The sequence below is a fragment of the Gallus gallus genome, chromosome 1 (genome assembly GCF_016699485.2).
Source record: "Gallus gallus isolate bGalGal1 chromosome 1, bGalGal1.mat.broiler.GRCg7b, whole genome shotgun sequence".
NCBI classification, from domain to species: Eukaryota; Metazoa; Chordata; class Aves; order Galliformes; family Phasianidae; genus Gallus; species Gallus gallus.
The window spans coordinates 129,173,037-129,192,873 of NC_052532.1; the positions used below are offsets into that span (position 1 = coordinate 129,173,037).

Here is a 19,837-nt window from a genome sequence, read left to right on the forward strand (position 1 = left end):
TTTTAAGAAATTCTTTGTAAATTTCGAATTTTTAAATAGGAAGAGTATAGAAGTTAGAATGTCAGTATTGCAAAGCTATATGTACGTTCCAGAAAAAAGAAATCTCTGGTGACCGCAGTATTTGTGATGAAAGGTGATTTGTGATGAAACAGCCATGCAGTGCTCCATGAGTAATGAATGTATTTTCCAAAAAAGGATTTCAAATTGGGGAAAAAAATATGTATCCTTTCAGCAAATATTCTAAAATAGCTTTGTCAGTTAGTAAAAGATAAGAAAAAGGGAAGTAGGCTTCACAGTGTAGTCTAAGCAGCAGAATTGCATTCAGCTAGAAGAGACTGAAGAAGTTTAACGTGTTAAAAAAATCAGGTAAGAAAGTAATTTACTTTCTAAGAATGTATAAAGTCATTGAAAGCAAAAGCAGCTCTTCTGAGTTCATTTGAGTGACGGGAGAATATGATTTATGGTTGCCTTTCTTTAGTCTTTGTAGTCTGAAGAGATTGCATTTGTCCAGGCTTGAGAAGAAAAGTGCAAAGAGGGGTTATTCAGTGATGAGAAGGAAGGAAGGTGGTCATTCTCTGTGTCCAGCATAGGTAAGACAAGGAGTCCTAGGCTCTAGGCTGAAGATTCACAGAAGATAATTTCCTTTTTTTTTCCTAATTTTAACGTGGCACTTAAACAAATTACCTGGGGAAATTACACTTCCCATCATTCTTTCTAATCAGATATTAGATAAACGTTTTATGTCTGAAATTTAGCTGATTCTTCCATTGGGGAAGGATATGAACAAATGAGATCCCCCTCAAATCCGATTTGTTTTATGAAACTGTGATTTTTATTTCTTATATTGCATTTTATGTTATATAAACCTAAATCCAGCTTTTGGTCTACTTTTGCTTTGTCTGTCAGTGGGACAAATTCTTCTCCAAATCCACAATATTGAAACCCATATGATGCATATTTGATTTATAGATTCCCCAAATACCTGTGGAATGAAAGTTGTGTGCTTCTATTTTGTTTCTGTACTAATTTTATAATTAGGTAGAACTATGTTGAGCTAAGTACTGTATCAAGACTTATTAAAAGTGTCTCTAAGGAATTTCCATCTGACCATGCTTAAATAAAGGTTTGTAAAACTTCACTGTTTAAGGAAATAGCACAGCTTTGAAAACAAACCTTCAGTATTTTTATTGAGTCAACTATATATTTAGGTCTTGCTTAGTTATTTATTTCCACTCTTTGTATTTTATAATGCCAAATATTTTAATACATATATCTATAACAGGGAAAGAGTAACATTTGCAGAATTGCTGAAGTCATTTAAAATCCCAGGTCAGAGTTGTTCTTCTGAAGTCACTTAGGCAGAAACAAACATTTTATTTAGCACCCCCTTCCAAAGGCACGGTAGTAAATAATTCAGACAAGCTGCAACAGCAGAAATGAGTAGGATGGAGACAGGGTAACGAATAAATCCAAAAGGCAGATTGTTGCTTAGTGTATTTTACTTCTGCTTCATGGGTTTGATGCTGGAGGGGGACTATTCCTCTTCATCTATGTGCATGTGTTCAGTGAGCTACTAAGAGGGGAAGTGAAACCAGAGTGGTGAGGGCTGAGGTTGATGCTGGTGGGACAGTGCTGGCGCTGATGCTCCATGGACATCTTTGAAGCATGGGGAGAAAATGGGCTCCCCTGCAGAAGGTTTTGCCTATCCTTAACAAACCTCTATGGTTTTAGATACTGTGAGGAGGCTACTATACATTTATGCCAAGCTGGTGAAGATGCTATTAAAAATAATACTCTGCCTTTTGGGGTTTTCTGTATTTAAAGCATGTGAACACTCACGTTGGCAATATAGAGAACTCTTCAAATATTTCAGGTAAAGCCCTTCCATTATAATCAGGCAAGGGATTCTTCTGCTCTTTCTCCACAGAAAAAGGCTTTTAGAGAAGTGCTTGATATTTCTTTCATTTTGTTTTGTTTTGCTTTTTCTATAGAAGTGTTAGTGTGAAACAGTCTGGTTTCTGTCTTCCCTCCACTGTTTTCCTCACAAGGCAATTACTTGACAGCTTAGAGTAAACCATAGGGAGCCACTGGAAAAGTACAGTGTTTTCTAATGCTTTCTTTCTATAGGGCTGTTTCAAGAAGGATGGCGTATTATGTAACAGAATTCACAACTTCTGTAGAAAGTCCCATTAGAGAATTAAAGCTGGGCTGAAATCTTATTGCTTTTCCTCTCCACTTGTTGGGTGTGATGCCATACCCACAGAGATCAACATCAATCTGATAGCTGTGCCTCTCTACTGAAAAGATAACACTTAGTGGAAAATGTCCAAAATACTGACTTTCTGTTCAGTTGTTCTCTTTTGATTATATGCTTGCATATTCACACACGCATGCACAGTAGCTATAATCTGATTTTTTTATCTGTTTCGTGCTTTAGCCTTTATTTAGGATATTATTGGAACCTATAAAACCAAGTATGCACACAAATTAAATGACCAGCTGGGAAGTGAGCAGGAGAGCATTCATTTTGCTATCACTCTCCCATAAGGATATGCCAGAGCTCAGCATTGTAGGCCTGCCCCACAGGAAGGGAGCTGGGAGATGAGGGTGCACATGAGGCCTGTGGGGCCATGCCATTCCCAACCAAGGCCTGTCCTTCAACACCCAGTGAGGGAGCAGGGCTGAATGGCTCTCAGGGCCCCGGAGTACAGAATCTGCAGTATGAAAAGCTTTAAGGTCTGGCAGAAGTCAGAGTGTTGACGACCTGAGGAACCCATGCTAGGGACTGGAGGCTTCAGGTAATTGGCACAATGGCAGTGGGTATGAATGGTCAGTACAGTCCCTGAGGGTTTGCTGCAACAAATAAACACAGAACTGTTAGGAACATCAACCTCTAGGAGCAGGGACAGTATCCAAGCCCTGCCTCATCTGAGGAAACATCCTGATTTCTTGGAATCTTTGGCTTGTATGAAATCAACATATGTATAAATATATATATATACACCTGTCTGTGTGTATCGTTTTGTTCTGACTCAGACCAAAACCAAAACACAAAAGTGCCTGAAGTTCACAGAAATCGCAGAATTCTTTCTAATCAGCTCTGGAAGAAGAATGTCACTCTTTTATTTCTTAGAAACAAAGAATTGATGTCAGACTTTTTAGAAAGCACATTGTTTACTTGTGACTATGACTGATAAAGAAAAACTTCAATAGTAGAGAAGAGAGAGGACTCTGTGGTTGAAATGATGTAGAATTGGTCAAAATAATGAATGTTTAGAATATCATCCTTGTTTCCATTTACTTCGTAGCTCCAGGAAGATAATTATTTTTGTAGCAATATGGACATTCAGCTCTCAGGAGGGAACATGGGCAACCAATTTTTAATCGTGTTTCTCTGAAAGCAGCTATTACACCATAACAGAAATGTAGTTGATAACAGTTGGAATATTTGTATTTCAGCATGAAGTTTCAATGAGCTACTTGCTACTTTAGTGCAATAAAAATACTGCTAAGGAGAGTACTGAGATGAGCATGTAAATGAGCTTCATGTCATTTGTTTTAGACATTAGAGTGTCTTTCCAGGGAATGATATATCTGATGTTAAATACAGGTAAAAGATGTGATGTGAACAATGTAAAGCTTTTTCACTTTTGATATGAATCGTAGGAACTGTTTGAAGAACTGCTGTTAGTGGTTTTTTTTAAATTATTATTTTTTTTCTTTTAATTTATCACTACTTGATCATTCACAGGTAAGTGTAGGGATGTGACCTGGGCTACATCTTCTGTGCAAAGTCTTAGTTCTGTGGAGAAACTGGTTTGTATACTCATTCTGATTCCATTTAAATGGCTTTTACTTTTGTTTGTGTCACAAAGGGAGATGAGTTTAGTTTCAGCTGGAGATAACAAAGTAAAAATTAAGAATGTCTTGTTTCTGGTGAGATCCTGTTGGGAGAAAACACAGCTTTGCTGGAAGTAGAGGAGAAGTTTAATTTCTGGATTGAGGATGTAACCAAGTCTTGCCATAAAATGAAACCCAGTAGGCTTGGCTTCTGTTCTTCTGTATGTATGTGCAGTGGAAACTGCTCTTCTATCTACAGAGCTCACTATGATAGAAAGTTCTGACTTAAAGAAGTTGGTTGAGCACTGAACTTTTCAAATTGTTATGTGTACTTACTTGAATTAGATTGGAACGGGTTCTGTGCCAGTGCGGCTCTTCAGAAATGAGATGGCTTTAAATTTTAATCTGGTGGATGTTACACTGATTTGGTAGTAAATCAAGGTCCTGGCTGTAATTTATAGGCAAATCATGTGAGCTAGAGGTCAAGGAGCCCATTGTTGAAGCACAAAATACTGAAAAGGAAAGCACATCCCTGCAATGAATAATTTGTAATTTGGTGCTTCCTTTTTTTCTGCCTACTTGTGCAGGTGATACACAGCCTATTTTACAAAATCAGTTTGTGAAACAGCTGAGAAACCATTCATGTTCCTTACCAGTGAGGAACACCTAGACAAAGAAAACAGAAACTCTACTTTTTGTCTTGCATTGTATTTATCAAGTAAAAGTTCAGTGTAAAATCAGCATGAAGCCATGCCATTGAAGTGAAAAGATTTGTGACACTTGGTCTGAGTTAGAGCAAAAAATGTTCCCTTCTTCAGAGGTCTTTCAGGTGTTTTATTACTGCCACAAGAAGAGTAATATTGGAATGAGTTCCAGTTCCCTGAAAATGAACAACTGAGGCTTTCAACAGGTGTCGTTTCCTCAGCTTCAAGAATCCAAAATTGACTCGGCACCACCTCTCTTGCTGTGATCTTGCTCAACCTGAGGCAGGTCTCCTTTCGTCCTCAAGACTCAGGCATCTCTGTCAAAGGATCTGTCTTGTCTATCATAAAACCAAGTTGTCTGCACTGAGCTCCAGGACTGAGAGCTCATCCCAGGAGCTTTGAGAGAGTTTCAGAGGTTTTGCTTCCAACATACAGAGACTGTCGCCTCTTATCCTCCAAAAAAAAAAACCAGTCTACCTGTTTCTCTCAGGTTCCTCTTATCACAGGAAAATTCTTGATAATTCCCTGGAAATTTCTTGCAGGATTTTCATACTTTGGATCTTTAATAATTTTCTTAACTTGTCATTTTAGGATCCTACTTCAAAATAGCTATATTCGTATTATCCCATTGCCTTGCATGAAGACCAATTCCCTATAGTGCTTGTAAACTTGGAAGTTTTTCATTGGACAGTAATAAACTTTGATATATATAATGTGGATCATTGATCGATTGGGCTTTAATATTTTACATTTAAATATTAAAGTCTTTTGAATTGTAATGCAAGGCTATCTGGATTGTCATGGTTTTGTAGTTGCCTCTATGACATTGGGCAATGCTATCAAGACTCAACAATTATTTCCCAGCTCTCTCATTTACATCATGCAAAAACACCATACAGCCCCCAAACCTCAAAAGTAGGATATTCAAAGATACCTTTCTTGCTTTTTTCCCTATACTGCGTTATGTATCTCCTGCCTCTAAAAGTGACAGATTTTCTGTCTGCTTGTCGCTTCTCAGCCCTGTGGCTGACCTCTATCCAGAAGGTAATGAGTCAGGCACACACTAGGTATGGTATCTTGGCAGGAATTAGTCAAATGGAAAAGGAACAAATGCTCAATACAGATGAGTAAACTGACCTCCTTAGAGAGTTCTTAGGCTGGAGATGGAAGGGGCTGAGGAATGAAGAAAACTGTCTTTTCAAGAGAATATGGTTAGGTAGTCAAAGAGCAAACTTTCTCACAGTTTTATGCAGAGAGACAGACATGTGGGTGCAATTATCCACAAGTTTGATATTCAAAACCACTTCTTAAATTGTCATTTAATGTTTAATAAAAGCTCACTTTCCCCTTGACTTTTCTTGCTGATCTGGAAACACTTAGCTGGTGGCCTACAACTCTATGCTGCAGCCACAACATCTTTCAGATAAGGATTCACCTACATTTGGATGAGAAGCATAACTCCTCTCATATTCGTGGAGCTGCCTGGGATTCCTGCACCTGGTCAAATTATGAATGGCTGATGATGCTGGATTAGTCTTCCCCGGATAGAGTTTTGTGTGTGAAAAAAAAGAAGATTTGAGTCGTAGTGAATCATATGCAGAACATATATACATAAGAAATAATTTATTTTTCAAACAGTCTTTTGGTATTTGTCCCATTTAGGATTTCTAGGTGCTTGGGACTGACAGTAGTAAATTCAGCTAAAAGTTTAAAGAATATAACTACAGTGTTACTTTTTTTGCTGCCATGGTATCCTACTGATACTGTATGTCTATCACATTCACTTTGAAAGATCCATATGTGCAGCAACAATATCCCACACTTTATTTGCTAGAGCAATCAGCTGTTACAGCTGTAAGTTCTACTATCTTGCACTCAAGTTTTCAGCTTATCTAATCTGTGCACCTATGGAAATGAAAGAGTTGTTTCTCTTTATGAGAAATGGAAAAAGCTTTTTCCTCTTGGTGTTATCAGGTTTCATCTCAGCTTCACTCTGAAATAATTTAGTTTCAAATTGTGAGCACACCAAAGACAGCTTTGGGAAGCTGCATGCAGAATACATTCTCGGCAATTACAGTAATAAATTTAATGCATTAAAATACCAGTAAGTGAGACTTTGTCTTTCCAAAATAAGTCACGGAGGATGGGATTCAGCTCACATACATTGAGCCATCTAAAATGCAGGTGTCCAGACTAATCATGTAAACCAGAGAGCAATTAACACTTCTAGAAAGACATTCCATTGTACCCTATAACAGAGAGGTGGGATGGCTGTGACTCCTCAGCAACACAAATCTAGCCAACAAGGTTCAGCACCTTCTACACAGATAATGAGATTCTCATCCACAAAGCTGTTGTAGTGGCAGTTGATTATCACTTGACTCAGCTTTATCTGGCCTGACAGGGTAAAGGAAGATGAGATGATATTTTAACTAACAATAGATGGAGGTAGCCACAGTCTGCAGCTGCAACTAAGAGAAGTTGTTCACTGCTAATCTGATCATTTTGCAGAAGTATCCAAACACAAGTTACAACAGCAGAGAAGCTCTACTGGCTCTTGGAACGAGTGCCAGGTCAGCCTGCTGCTTCTCTTCCCTTTGTGGGACAGCAACTGTCTGGTTTTAGCAGGAGAAGAAGTTGTTTTTTGATGCAAGCTTTAGCTTTTGGGAAGGAACATCACAGATCATCGCAAAACTGGGGGATCTGGGGACATTTGCAGGTCAGGAGAATCCCGCATGCACGTGGGAGTAAGGTTTTGGGGTTTTGGGGTTTCAGGCTTATGAAAGTGATGCGTGATACGTGAGAGGAAGGTGTTGTAAATCAAGGCTTCCTGATGTGCAACTAAGAAAATCTGCCTACCACAGAATTAAATTCAAATGCATTCAGTGAGCTCAGTGAGCTACAATTACTGATGCATTACTGTTAATTTTTATCCTGTTTGCTTGAATTCTTTCTCATTTATATATTTCGGCGTTCCCTAATGGCTCCTCACTAGGGAATGCAAATAACTGTGTCATAAAACTGCTGATTTAGAAAACACATTTCATTTTCCCCTATTGTTACAAAACACAATACATGAAGCTGAAACCTACAGGAAGAATCTCTTATCATTTCCAGCCACAGACTCATTAAAGACTCAGCATCTCACATTTGCAGCTATATTTCCACAATCAGAAATTACAAACAAGTCACTGCACATGAGGCTGCTCCTCATCTATGTATGTGGGAGTCAAAAAAGGAAGGTGAATAACATTCCCCGTATCTGAGGTGAAGCAGGAACAACCTGCAGCACAGGAAGCCTGGTGTAAATCAGGTCAAGCTGTGGGAACCAGGGAAGCACAAATTATTTTGATATTCTGGAGGCTGACGTGCTCAAACACTTCAAAATCCACCTGCCATCTTGCTGCCACTGTAAATTCAAACATTAAAGTCCTTAAATGTCCCACCAAGGCCTTAAGATTAAATATACTTCAAAATCAGCTCAGGGAGAAAAACAGAGAAAAGTTTGCTTCACGTCCTAGTGGAGGCCTTTTCTTTCCACAAAGTCATAGGACTGGACAAACTAGGAAACAAAGAACTCCTACAAGTCAATGCATGGAGTTAGGTTTCTTTTGTTCGTTTGTTTGCTTACTTTTTTAATTTGCCTTTTCTCATTTGGCTGCTGTCTGATTCTTAGGAGTTTCTTCAGTGCTATACTGATCCTTAAGGACAAAGGAAAATGCTGCTGCCAATGTTTTTGGACTGAATTTTTACTCCCTGTCAGCCAGATAGGCTTGGTGTATCTCCGCCACTGGATTCAGTCTCTTTAAAGCTAGGCCGAGTCATGCAGGAGAAGTAGCAGCTTAGAGAGATCCAGCAGGCTGTCCCACTCAAATGGAATGGCTATTTATGTTCTCAGCATCTCTACCAGTGCCGCAAAAATATACTGAGATATGCTCCAGAAGGTCTTCAGATTCATATGCTCACACCTGGCTGTATATTACTGTCCTGCTCCACTGACTTCAGTGGAGGGGGAAGAGACTCAATCTACGTAGGTTGCTCTGAAAGTAATGCCTCCTAGTTATTTTCATGGAAAGTGCAACTGATACAAAGAACACAATAACACTTTTGATAAAACAAATTACCATCTGTTGCATGGCAATATAACATAATGGGATGTTGGTGGGACAGTTCAACTTCTACTGCCATACCACCAACATCTGCCTCTGACATCATGGGTTGACATAATAAAACAGAAGGCATTACTTTCAGAGCAGCCCTTAGCATCTGGCTGCTCTCCTGAGGTCTGTAATATTTGTATCTAACAGCACACAGACTGTTGGAGTTCCAGTGACCAGCAACTGCTTGAGAACATCTGCGTTTTTCACTTCAGGTGCTTCACATTACTGCAGAAGTCAGCAGGACACACTGTTCCCTCCGCCCTCCCAAACCCTCCCATAGCTCTCATCATGCTTCACACCTCACTGGTTTGGCAATAGCAGAAGGTGCAAACCAGACCTTCTGAGATGCTGAGTGGGTTCTTCAGGCAGAGGATGGGGGAGAAAAAGGGGAAATCCCACATTTGTCACAAGGAGGAAGCCCAGGGAGGAAGGGCAGGTCATTCACTGCTTTTTCTTGGGGAAGGTACATTTCCTCCCCTCAGCTCCTCTCACCCTTCCATTCTGCTTGCTGTAGTGAGCAGCAAGTAGTCATCCACACCTCCAGGCTGGCCACATAAGGTGGCAAGGCAGAGCCACCCTCCAGAAACAAGAGCTGGACATTAGTCTGGGTGGCCTAAAAACAGAGATGCAATCTAAATATGTAGAGAACCCTGTAAACAGAATCTTGTCAGCAAGAACCGGACTTAATGCAGGGGTGACAAGAGAAGAAGTGCCTAGGGTAAGAGAGAGGAATAATAATTGAGTGGAGGTAAAAATATACACTAATGGAAACATTAATTCATTGCAACAGCTATGCTTAAAAACTAAGAGAACACCTTTTGCTGTTATATTATGTAGAAATACCTATTTGCTATTACAACTGGGACACATACTAAACACTGCAGAAAATAACCCGCACAGCACAAGCCTCCCTCTTCACATCATCGTCTGGGTCCAGGAAATAGCTGCCTTCTTGGCCCCATTCTCTGTCACACTGTGGCTGCTGTCTTCTGTGGAAACTGGCAGTGTTCCATTTCAGGCTGCCGGCAGCAGTCTTGAACACTGTGCCAGAGCTCGCCACTTGTTTGTGACAGTCCTGTGAGATGCGTAGCACAACTCTGCTGAGGCACGTCTTCAAATGTTGGCTTCCACTTACAAGGATGAATGTCATTTTTTGGCGCAAGGATGCCCAGCAGCACCTGGCTTTGATGTGTTGTCCTGTCTGTGTTTTCTTGAGAAACACTGCTTGCCTTTGAGACAGAGTTGTGGGGTGACGCAGCTGTAGGCTGACGGTTGTAGGGTGGCAGGGTTGTAGGGAGACAACATTATGGGGTGACAACATTGTAGGGTGACATTGCTGCAGCTCGCAGGTCTTCTTTGTACTTCTTCCTCACTGTCAGTGGCATCACAGTTATTCACATACTTGTTACTAAAATATTCTTACTATGCTTCTTCATTGGTGAAACCAAGCAGTGCAATAGAGCCTTCAAATCAGTTTTTTGTAAGATCTTTATGAAGTGTTGTATTCTCAGTATAGTGCTAGCAGTAATCCAGTTGGCCTACATTGCCAAACTGAAGTGTTTGGTTGTGGTTATATAAGCCTTTGCTGGTATCAAATGGTCTCTGCTGTGGGTTTGATCCTGTCGTTATCATTGCATTGCAAGGAGTTTCAACAAAGGGCACAAATGAAGACCTGCAGATACACTCCTGAGATATGCAATGGAAATGAAGATATGCCAGGAACTTCTTGAGAGGGGAATTTCAGAATTGAAAATGCATTTAATCTGTAATAGACACATATTACAGTTTTATGTGGGACTTGAAAATACTGCTCTGTTAGAGTTCAGACTGCAAAAAAAAAAACACACACACAAAACAAACAAACAAACAAACAAAAAACACAAAAAAGCACATACTGCTGTCAGCCATAACACGATTGCAACTTCTTTTGGAGACACTTTTTGGCACTAGACACAGCTTGATGTGAAAAGCAAGAAAAGGGCTGATCAGACAGGCAATCAGAATGTTGTAGCATAGGAACGGGCCCAAGTTAAAAAGGGGAGTTGCACATTACTGCAGAGGCCCTGCACCCTGCTGGACCACATCTTTTGAACTGAAAGAAATTCTTCTAAAGCTTCTTTCCTGTTTGTACCGTTAAAGGAAATGGCAGAAGACAATACAATAAACATTCAGTCATATGGCAAAGGAATATCTGGACTGAGATCAGTGTTCAGTGTTGCTTGGGTCAAGGGTAAAGTGCTGATGAATCAACGGAGTCTGCAGTTAAATGAATGGCAAGAATACTCATAGATTAGCTTTAATCTGTCTACGTAAGCTCGGTTTCCTCTTTGCGTTCAGTTTTTGCATTGCTGGTACATGTACTGTTGACACATTATATGTACGTTTTCTTATAGTGCCGTGGCTTTTGTTGTCCATTTATGGGCACAGCCCATCATGTAACACGGCTCCTAACGTCTGAAACACACAGCAGAGCTCAGCACAGCCAAAAAACAGCCTGGCAGGGTCCTGGTGCTCCTCTCCCTCTAGCACTGCCACAGCAACTCCATTAGCTGCCCATAGCCTGGCCCTCATCTCTCCCTACTGCTGAGGCAAGCTGGCTGTGACAGCAACTGTGCTCGCTGGAACCTGAGAGTCGCCACGGTTGGAGCATGTGAGCCAGCAGGCTTTCACGTGAGGCTGCTGCTCCTCTGGAGAGCTGCAGCTGAGAGGACACCTGGCCTGGCAAGCAGCCAGCATAGTTCTTCCCCCCCCCCCCCCCCCCCCAGCTGCCCGTCACTAATGTAATGGCTTCCTGGCGGTCCTGCTTCCTTCCTCACTTCTTTCTCCTCCCCACGGAGCTTGCTACAATCCCAAGCCTTCTACACAGGCATCCAATGGTACCTCTGGCCTGTGGAGAGGTGGCTCCACAGCTTGCATGGCACAGCCTGCCCTCCAGAACCAGGCGCCGCTCCATGATCTCTGTCCCCTGTTCTCCCCAGCCACGACCTGCTTGAGGAGAACCAATGCGCAATCTGAGCTCTTCCTCAAACCCCTTCCGAGAACCTTCCCAGCGCTGAGTAGGAGAGTTTTGCAAGCTCAACCCTGCAAGCAAAAGCAGTGTGAACTTAATGAACAAAGCTGTAGCCACATGGAAAGGGGAGTCCATGTAGAAGAACCTTGACAGCCATGACAACATTACTGCTGCCTTGGCAAAACTAGGAACAGCATTTGATCCTCACTTTTTTATACAGTGGTCTGCAGGAATGATTACAAGATTACAAGAATTGACTGATGCTTGTGTTGTAGAACTGGGATCCAGATTTCTCATTTGGGCTGCATATATCCCTTTGGAAATACACACCACCTAACCTTGCTTGCTCTCTCACTCTGAATCCTTCTGTATCTTGCTAAAATGATTTCTTATCAAATGTGTGGCTGGAAAAAGCAAAAGCTTTTCTGTCTGTAACTGCCATACAATTAAAATTTAATAAGGCATAAGATCATTTGTTCTATTTTTTTTCACCCTTTTTTTTTCTTAAAAAGAAAAAAATAACGGTCTTCTGTTGAGACAGTGATAACACCTTTAAGCAACGGTGCATGAAGAAACTGGGTGGAGTGCTTCCTTCCTGTTATCCGTTTTGCAGTCAGTGAGAAGTGAGAAACAAGTAGGACATCTTACTTAACGTCTGAAAAAAAACTTTCTGCACTGAAAAGCAGAGGTTCTCCCACCAAGGTTTAGCTCTGCGCTCGATCCCGAGTCCTTTTAAATGCCTGTGTGACTGTCTCCCTGCTTCAGCACGTGGGATTGCTCGTGCTGGACAGATGATAACTCTTTCATGTTTTGATTTTCCCTCTTGCTCAGAAGGCAGGCTTCTTTCTTGCACACCAATCACGCCCAGTGTCGAGACTGTAAGTCAACATGTCTTTGAAAGTGTTTTGGTGGCAGTAAAGACTTGAAAGCATCTGCTCATGTAGACATAGCAGAATCTATTTTCCCAGCAACTATGTGGTGCAAAAAGCAGACAGAAAGAAACAAAAACGTATCCTACTACTCTGTATAAGCCAGCCACAGCCTCTTGTTTCAGAACACTTTGCTCTGGAGATGCTGGGTGCTCCAAATTATCTACTCAGCATGTTCCAGTTTGTCACATCCAACATCTGGGCAACAAGGACCAAGAAGAAAGACCTCCAAATATGTGCAAAACACAACTGAAACATGTCAGTTGTTAAAAACAAAACAAAACAAACAAATTAAAAGCATTAAAACCCTATTAGTTTTAACCACAATAAAATATGTTGCTTCTGTAAGATGCATGTGGGAACCTTCTCTGGAGATGGCCATTTCCTATCTGTTGTGTCCAAGAGTTTGTGGCTACAAAGAATGGAGAAGATGGGCAGCCTGAGGAAAGTCCTTCCCACTTGTTCTTCCTTCATTTATCTAGCACCCTAATCAACAAGCAGGCTGCCAGGAGGCATTGGTTTCCTTCCACTCTGTCAACCCCTCAGTCAGCTGCCTGGGTTGCTTAAGGTGAGGTAAGAAACAAGACTTGTTTGGGTTAGGGCAGCCAAGCTCCCTTGATGACCACGAGTAGAAGCTTTTCTAGAAACCATGTGTGCCTAATAACATAGGTTTTTGTTACAGCCTTACTCCTAATGAATTCAGTTGGTTTGTCCTTAGGGATCTCCAGCAGTGCTCCCAGAAACTGAGACCCAGGAATATACCCAAGTGGGAAAACCTCAGCTGAAGTGATCTTAGTGGCTTCGCCTGGAAACTGTGGAGTAGAAGACCAAGACAAAGCCCTATTTTGGGGCAACACTCAATGGTCTCAGCTGTAAGAGTGTAGAAGGACCACCAGACGGCTGCCTTCTACATTACCACAGAAATCTCTCTCTCAAGCTGACACACTCTTTGGGAGGGATTCAGAGAAATGGATAGGTGACTGCTTAATCAGAGAGCATCCCATCTGTCTAAACTTGGGGGTCTGGTTTGAACAGGTGACTGGAAAATGGCAACAAGTGAGTACTATCTTCCAACCCAAAGCAGCTAAACCGCTAATGATTCTGTATGCCCCTGTCTGGGAAAGAGCTGCCTCTACAGAAAAAAAGCAACCGTATGGATTGAAGTCTGCATCCTACCTCTTCCCAGTGCTCTTCCTACAGAAATAACCTGTGAGGTCCAGTCCTTAGGCTGGAATTTAAATATATCTTTAATAAAGAAAAATGACAAAAAGACTACATGATTTTATATGGCTGATGGGAAAACACTTCCAATCATTAAATAAAAAGGAAGGAATTCTTATCCCCGCTTTTTCTGTTCCCTCCCCACCTCTTTTCTATTGAGTGTGCTCAGTGGCTCCTTTACTCTGCCAGGGAAAAGTACAGGAGAGACATATGGGAACCATACCCTGAAATAGCAAAGATAGGGAGAGGAAGTTGTTTTTAGTGTTACTGTCAGGATTATCAAACTGAAATCTGCCTAGTGGGGCGTTAGTCAGGCCAGCAATTAGTCAGCAGTTTTCTAAATGGTTTCAAAAGCACTTATTAGTTTTCCTGAAGACGAGTAAATTAAAGCTAAGGCTGTAATTTGTGCTGCGCAGGTGGTTTTCTTCACAGTCAGGTTGTGTACTGTTACACTTCACAGCTGTCTGCAATGGAGGCATTCCCGTGCAACTCTGCTGGTCATACTGTTGCAAGGAAAACCATTCACCAGGATAAATTTCTCTCTGACTTCATCTTATATTCTCACAGTGGGGACTGTGGCGTCTCCAACACTGCAGTGTGATTTGGTTGCACCAGGCACTCTTCTAAACAAGTCATAGAGTTGTCCATGGCAAGGAGAGAGAGCAGAAAAATGGGGCCAAAAACGTGATCTCTGTGAAGTCAGAGGGATCCTTATGCAAGATTTCGTGTGCTGTCTGTGCTGCAGCTGGTTGTGCTATTGTGAGATTTCTGTGAATCAGGGCCATGGATTCAACATGCATTAGATGCGTGCTGTGAGGCCATCAGCGGAGCAGGGAGAAGCTTAAATCTTAAGAATGCCAAACCCATCCATTTGTGGAAAGGGCTGCCAAAGGGCTTAGAATCCTTCTGTATGCTAAAGAGCCAGAGATAAACATTTCAAAATTTTTCAGCGAAGCAGGCATTTTCTTTTGAGCCATTGAAAACTTTATTTTCAGCTCAAATGCATCTTTTTGTTCCCAGTGTTTTTTATTTTTTTATTTTTTATTTTTTTCAAAGCAGCTGGTGCTAGACTCATACGGGTGCTGTGAGATGGCAGCCACAGAACTGGCAGCAGAGGTCTGATGCATCAATTTCAGCTGCAAGGAACTGGAGTACCTGTTGCTACTCAGTCCAAGCTTTGTTTGCCTCCCAGGAACAGTCACCAGGCTGCAGATTCATTAAAGTTTTACACAATGTAGATGCAGGAAAGACAAATTGTACAGCTGAACTTGTGCTTTCATTCATTCCACAGTCCTTCTGATGAGCCTTGGCCCTCAGCTATGGTTTTCTGTCATTCCTGATTTACAAGCTGTGCCTCCTGTCTATTCCTACCAAACAGCTCTTTCCTCTTTTCCCTGCTCTTCTGCTTTGTCCTCTCCCTTGCACATCATAGACTATTCACTCCCCTTTGCCATCTATTATTACTCTCCCTCTCTATTGCAGTCTTTTTCACATCTCTTGCTTGCAATAGTCTCACTCACTTCTCCCAGTTCTCCTTCTGCAAAGCACAGGAAATCTTGCTCAAGCTGCAAGCAAAAATGTATAGAGGGAGTCTCATTTAGAGAATGTCTCCATCTTTGCATTGAAACCAAGGGACATGCACTAGTGCGCCTGGAGTAAAGGTTATGGGGTCGCAAAGTTCGGTTCTGGGATGTAGCCAGAACACTCATCTCAGTGTAAGAAGCAAGAAATATCACTAGATGTGGTGGAACAGATGAAGCTGGAGAGATCCTGGCCCTAAACTACATTGCAATACAGTGGCTAAAAATCACCATGAAGAAATGCAACACTCTTTTCAAGCAAAGACTTATATTACATACTATTTCTCTTGCTACTAAATTGGGCAGTACTCATTTCCTATGACAGAAATTTCTTTTGCTGAAACAAAAATATGTCAGTTCGAAAGCACTGTAATGAGTCATTTTATCTTTGAGAGTTTTCTACCTTTTTTTTTTTCCCTTGGGCAGAATTACATGAACCTTCAGCTTGGAGAATGAATGAATAACAAGAAGCTGAAACATTTTGACCCTGTGAAAGTATTACAGTTGGACATGGAAGCAGTTCATATGGCCTCTCCCAAGATGTCGACGGTTTATGGGCTGGTCCGGCCCAGTTCCGTGACTAGTGGGGTGGAGGGATTTCTTTTCCAAAATCCATGCCTCCAGAAAAGGGAAACAGGGGACCCCCCCCCCCCCAAAAAAAAAAAAAAATTAAAAAAGCAGTGGCAACGATCTGAGGAGAAACAAACTAATTAACTAAATATAGTATCGGAATGCATGATAACACTATAATACAATATAATTCAATATAATTGTTAATAAAATCAAATATAATTAAGAGAAGGGTTGTCCGAGAGCTAAAGGCCTTACACTAATACTGAAGCCTTGCGTGCAGTCGGGAGCAGCAGCGAGACGATCCGAAAGCGAGCACGATGAGACGAGAAGAAAGGGAAGAAAGGGAGAACCCAGGTCAGGTGACCTACAGGCCTTATATCTGTTCCCCTGAGCAGGAATGATAACAGTACTCGAACAGCCTTCTGGGGGACGTAGTTCTTCTCTTCTGGACAAGTACCCGGAACTAGAGCATTTGCTCTTTAACTCCCAGTACACTGCATGATGTTATGATGTGGAATACCAACAACCAAAAATCATAAAACCATGACACAAGACAAAGTGTCAAGACTGTCCACTTATCTCCTGGAGAGTTAAAGACAGTTTCTTCTTCCTGGAGAGCTCCATATGTTGCACAACAGCAGTAAAATGGTGCCAGTCATAGCTGAGATCTGGAGTTCCATTAGATGTGTAAGGACACCATAGCACAGCCAGCTCAATAGCATGGGCAAAAAAAGTCACTTGGAAGATAAAGGCTGAACGAATGTATTCTGCCTTTCTCACTGAAAGTCATCATGCCTCAATTATGACCTCTGGAGGTGGGTGGGTGCTAGGGAGCATGGAGACACAAGGATGGAGGAGATGCCTCCTTTCTCTTGACTGGGGTCACCTACCAACCCTGCATCTCCTTGAAGAACTTACCTCGCAACAGAACACTTAATGCTATGGCAATCTTGCCTAACTAGTACAGACAAAGTGTCCAAGTTCTGGCAGCTTGCCCAGACCTTCTGGTGGTGGATGACAAAGAAGTAAAAGTTTACCAAAAACATTGTTCTCCTTCCTTTCCTTCCTCTCTGTGATACAGAAAGGACATCACAGATCCTCTTTCATCCTTTCTGTTCTCTTTGCTGTTCCCATACAGTTCTGGGACTTCTTCTGTCAGCCTCACTCACTCTTGCCACCTTCTGTCACTTCTCCATCCCTCCCAGCTCCTTCTTTCTGTACAGATTTACCTTCCCATTGTCTCATTCCCAGTGCACAGGACTTCCTCCTCCAGGTAGCTCATCCTCCACCACCCTGTTCACGCTCCCATACTGCTGTGCTTACAGACCTGCTCCCACACATGCACATCCCACCTGAACCCTCTCTTTGCCTCCTAATACATGTAGAATCATAGAATCATAGAATTCTAGAATTGTTTGAGTTGGAAGGGACCCTAAAAGGTCATCTAATCCAACTCCCCTGCAATGAACAGGGACATCCACAGCTAGATCATGTTGCTCAGAGCCTTGTCCAGCCTGACCTTAAATGTCATCAGGAATAGGCCACCCACAACCTCTCTGAACAACCTGTTCCACTGACTCACCACCTTTATTGTAAACAACTTCTTTCTTATATCCAGTCTAAATCTCCCCTCTTCCAATTTGGAACCATTTCTGCTTGTCCTATCATAACAGACCCTGCTAAAGAGTCTGTCCCCTTCTTTCTCATAGTCCCCTTTAGATACTGAAAGGCCACTATCAGGTCTCCCTGGAGCCTTCTTTTCTCCAGGTTGAACAGCCCCTCAAAGAGGACAGTTGCTATGCTGTGTAGGGGCGGGATCAGGAAAGCCAAGGCACAAATGGAACTGGACTATGTCCCTCTGGATGGCATCCTGTCCCCCAGGCATGTTGACCACACCATGAAGCTTGGAGTCATTCACAAACTTGCTGAGGGCGCACTCAATCCCACTATCAATGTCATTGATGAAGATATTAAACAGCTTTTGTTCCAGTACATACCCCTTCTCCTTGTCCATTGTTACCAGATTGCCTGTATTATTTACTTGAGGCAGGGTATGCCCTCCTGGATTTTCCTTTTCTGCTTTATATACTTGTAGAAGCCCTCCTTTTTATTCTTTGCACCCTTTGCCAAGTCCAGTTTCAGGCCAGGAGCATCTCTATACTCCTCTCAGGTTACTTGTCCCTGTTTCCACTCCCCGTGCATTTTCTTCTTGTTCTCCAGTTTGACCAGCGGATTGCAGTGCAGCCGTGCCAGCCTCTTGTCTTCCTTTCCTGACTTCCTGGGTATGTAGAGCTCTTGTTCCCTAAGGAAAGTTCACTTAAACATTTGCCAACCCTGCTCCCTTCCTTGTCCTTGAGGGCGGTTTCCCAGGGAGTTTTGTTGTCTAGCTCCCTGAACAGCTTGCAGCTGTCAATAGCCACACTCCAGCTGTGGGAATCACCCCACTAGGTCTTAGTGATGGCAACTATGCCATAGGTTTCTAGAGCTAGGCCTCCAGGAAGAGTGCATTGTGAGTTTGTCTTTCTCATATTTGTTGATATCACAGCTAGCATCCTGCTACATGCTCCAGTTGTCAGGTTTCCGTCTCTTCATATTGACTGCCAGGCTGGGTCTGTCAGGGGGACACAAAAGACCGCACATTTGTTGCTCTGGGAATACATAAACACCTTTAGCCTTAGTATAGCTCGCTAAGATTTCTTTCTGCTCTATTTTTGTGTAAGATTTTGTTACGCCTTGAGGCCGGGGAGCCCTCAGTGCCTTGAACAAATCAAATCCCCTTTCACATATTCTTCGTGTGGGCACCAGAGCCAGAGGCACATTCAGGTCACCCTCAAGGCTGGTGCAGATTCACGCTAGAGGAAGTCCACTGCAATGTCAGTATAATTAGAAGCTTTCTAACATCATTAAAAAAATAATAGTAATCATTAACAAAGTCATCTTAAATGTCTTCCAGGAACAAAAATCACACCCCTGTCTCCCAGGAGAATATAGTCAAAGTGTAGATTCATACCAACAGTGGAAGGAACGCAAATATTCATAAACCGAGACGGCTCCAGGGCAGGCCTGCAAGATGAACTCTTGACCTTACTTAGCTCAGTAAGGTGACTATGGGCTTGCAGAGGGCTGAAAATTCGCCCAAAGAAAAATGATCTATAAAAATCTACAGCATCACTCATAGTCATTTTGAAAGATGTGATTTTCAGAGTAACGATTTCAGAGCAACTAATTGCTTACTCAGGAAATATGAACGTGGACAAATGGGTTCTCTCAAATAGCCTATTGTGAAACAATAATAATAGTAATTATAGTAATAATAATAGTAACACTCATTATAACATTTAATACTATAGGATCACTGTATTTCATATTTTTTTTTTACCAGAAGTATATGCTGATTTTTTTTTTTTTTTCTGAAAGTATCCTTTAGCATTTGTAGAGGGGAAAGATTCTTTTAAAGATTGCAGTGAATGAGAGTTGTAAAATCTGAAATACTTCGCATCTTTAGGGATCAAAAAGTACAAATGGAGCTCTATTTCTCACCTGCTATGTTTAAAATGAAAGAAGATAAAAAAAAAAAAAAAAAAAAAGCAACTGAGGAAACAAACCAGATTTAATTAATTTTTAGGATGCCTGATTCAATATTTTTGCATACTTTGAGGTTGTGAGACTGAAACTCCTTCCTGTTTACCTGCAGGCCTATGATGAGAAGTGGATCTGGCAGCTGACATGGACTAAGTAAATTCAGTTTTTGTATGTGAAAGTGGAGGAGTCAAGGCAAGAGGAACTTGAGTCTGTTCTGCATCCACATTTAATATAAAAA

The 19,837-nt window shown here is 41.7% G+C and overlaps 1 protein-coding gene and 1 long non-coding RNA gene across 3 annotated transcripts in view; one reads left to right on the forward strand and one right to left on the reverse strand.

Annotated features, from left to right (window-relative positions):
• The first annotated feature begins 292 nt into the window (after window positions 1–292).
• The window catches only part of P2RY8 (purinergic receptor P2Y8), a 50,483-nt gene continuing 30,938 nt past the window's right edge, over window positions 293–19,837 (forward strand). The window contains exon 1 of the mRNA XM_046940848.1: window positions 293–366. The gene's annotated coding sequence lies outside the window, so the exon portion shown is untranslated. The remainder of the gene's footprint in view (window positions 367–19,837) is intronic.
• On the reverse strand, window positions 9,462–16,369 carry LOC107051961. 2 transcript variants are annotated; one of them, XR_006932592.1, is made up of 3 exons: window positions 16,273–16,369; window positions 11,585–11,785; window positions 9,462–10,467 (listed from the first exon to the last, which is right to left on the reverse strand). It is a non-coding gene; the product is annotated as an uncharacterized LOC107051961 (long non-coding RNA). The 2 variants fall into 2 exon arrangements; XR_001463974.4 differs by having other exon boundaries at window positions 11,585–15,429.